This window comes from Gossypium hirsutum, chromosome A13 (genome assembly GCF_007990345.1).
Source record: "Gossypium hirsutum isolate 1008001.06 chromosome A13, Gossypium_hirsutum_v2.1, whole genome shotgun sequence".
Taxonomy (NCBI): domain Eukaryota; kingdom Viridiplantae; phylum Streptophyta; class Magnoliopsida; order Malvales; family Malvaceae; genus Gossypium; species Gossypium hirsutum.
In genome coordinates this window covers 80,422,922-80,425,711 of record NC_053436.1, presented here as the reverse complement: position 1 = coordinate 80,425,711, position 2,790 = coordinate 80,422,922, and the positions used below count along the sequence as shown (strand labels likewise).

The window sequence follows — 2,790 nt, the reverse complement described above, 5'->3', positions numbered from 1 at the left end:
TGCAAAGAGAGTGCTGAGATATGTCAAAGGCACTTTAAACTATGGTTTGAAGTACAGCAAAGAAGGAAATCTGAAGCTGGTTGGCTACACTGATAGTGACTGGGCTGGCTCGATAGGTGACATGAAAAGCACCTCAGGGTATGCTTTTAACCTTGGTTCAGCCATGTTTTGTTGGAGCTCAAAGAAGCAAAGTCTAGTAGCTCAATCTACTGCTGAAGCAGAGTATGTGGCAACAGCAAGTGCTGTCAACCAAGCCATATGGCTAAGAAAAATATTGGCTGACTTGAATGTGCATCAAGAGGAAGCTACTGAGATCTTCTGTGACAACCAATCTGCAGTAGCAATTGCTAAAAATCCAGTGTTCCATAGAAGAACAAAACATTTCAGCATCAAGTTGCATGTTGCTCGAGAAATGGAGCAAGCTCAGGAAGTAAAGCTGATCCACTGTAATTCAGAAGATCAACTTGCTGACATTTTAACCAAAGCTCTTAGTGTCACAAGGTTTGAATATCTAAGAAAGAAGCTAGGTGTTTGCTCCATGCAAACCAAGGAGGAGTGATGAAGTTGGTTCAGCATGCAGCAAACTCGACAGCATGCAGGCCATGAAGACCAAGTCGTGCAGGAGCTGCTGGAACGAGCTGAACTATTCCTATTTTGTTCATCTAGTAATCTTAAGTTAATGTAATGTACTTTAGTTCATTTAGAACTATGTTAGGTTTATGATTGATGTAATTTTGATGACAATTGAGCTGTTAAGTTAGCTTTGTTTAAGTGTGTAAGCTTAGTTTTTCAAGTTTCAATGTATTAGTGGTAGTAGGTGATGATTAGGTATCATTATGCAGATTTTGACAAGCAAATTGCTTGGTTTATGTATTGGCATTATGCCATTGTTCAACATATGAATGAAATCAGCTTTGTTCATCAATATTCTCTCAAATTTTCTCAGCTTATTTTCTTCTTTCTTCAACTCGAAATTGTTTGTTTGCTCAGCAAGATTCGAGGCTTGCTCGACAAGATACTTGCTGAGTCTGTTTGATTCTGCTGTTGCACCAACAATAAAACATCTGTCCATTTTAAAAATGGAAGGACAGATCAAATACATCTACAAACAAGAAAAAAATTAAACACATTTACATTCGTTCCTACACTGCTTTAGCTCAGGTGGATTGTATTGTATTACTAATCTGTATCGTCACCAAATTAAGCAGCGGAAGGGGCGTTAATACGGCGAACAAAGCCACTGGCCTTTGACAAAGCTGCCAAAAGCAGTTGCAGTCCGCTTTGCTTATCCTCATTAGCTTCTGCTGCTTGGCCAGAAGCCACGACATTGTTGTAGTCAAGCGACTCATCATCGTAAATCTCCCACCATTTAGCCACCAGCGTCTTAATGACTTCCTTGTCCATGTTATCTTCTTTGCCGATATACCTTCAGGGTTTGGAGCCAGCAGCACAGTAGTGAACCACATTGGCCTTGTCTAGCTCAATGTTCTCAGGGTGGCGCCATAGCATGGCCATCACCAAGTTGTAAATGGGAGGGATGGGCCTATAAATGTCCCTAAAGTACATGTTCAGATAATCCTACTCCGCAAATGGGGTAGGAGGGGTGACTTTGAGGGTAGTCAAGAGGTCTTCATATGTAGAAAGGCTAGGTTCATAGACAAACATTCCAGCGTTGAAGTAAAGAGGAGGTTTAGGACCAAACTGCAAAGGCTATTGGACCTTATCAGGGCACTGCTGGCAGTAGCTGATCTTGTACTGAGGAGTGTGCCTCTATGTTTTCTCACAGAAGTAGTCCATCACAGCATAAAAGTAACCATCTTCCATGTCAAACAAGTGGTCTATGTTATCGAATACTTGGATGGATGTCTCCATCCAAGTATATCATCTTGGAATACTCCACAAACTACAGATTTTTTTTTGAATATAAAAACTTAAGAAAATGATTCATTTTCAAACATTTAAAAAAAAAGAGAGAAGATATGAAAATATACCTCCCAGATACGCAGCTTGGAATAGTTGATGACATAGTAAGCCATGGCAAACTAGGTCTGGTTCTCAGGTGGGTACACAGGCTCGATCTCCCGGATTATGCAGCCCTGATCCACCAGAATCTTCCTGTGGTCTTCTGGGACATCGGGCAAAAGCGCCACCACAAGTGGGTGCTTGCTGTTCACCTTCATCAGTCCCTTGGCTAAACCCACCACGCCCTTGACGTAGTCTCCGTTCCCAGCCAAGAACGTAACATAAGCCCTCTTGGGAGCCTTGGCAGTGATAGTGGCAGCTTTGGTAGTGGTGATGTTAGGGGCCATGATGGTAAAAGGGTGTGTTTGGTTTGAAGGAAAATGAGGTTGGGATTTTTAGCTTTGAGGGGAAATTGGTGTTTTGGTTTTGTAGTTGGTATTATGCAAGTGAAAGTTTGAGTTGCTGAAGGATGTGGGGAGGCGGGGGGCTTATATAGGAATCTAAACAACGCGTTGGCCAACCCAAAAAAGGTAAAGTGATAATATTTCTTTTTTTAATAATTAATATTATAGGGTATATAAATTTCAATAAATTTTATTATACTTTTAATATATACATATTGACTTGCGATTCTTTAACAACCTTGCATCAAATCTAAATTTTTATTTAAATTCCTTTACAAATTTATTCACAAAAATATGCCCTCATCCAAATATAAATTCTTATCATAAAAGTTAATCAGTCTATTGAAGTATGTCTCACTTTGCAAGTTCATATGTGATGGGACACTATTCACTAATTATTACTTTTACATACACGTGTGTATAT

The 2,790-nt window shown here is 39.9% G+C and overlaps 1 pseudogene; it reads right to left on the bottom strand.

Moving 5' to 3' along the window:
* Positions 1-843: 843 nt before the first annotated feature.
* LOC107893738 (galactinol synthase 2-like) lies at positions 844-2,403 on the bottom strand (annotated as a pseudogene).
* Positions 2,404-2,790: the final 387 nt, after the last annotated feature.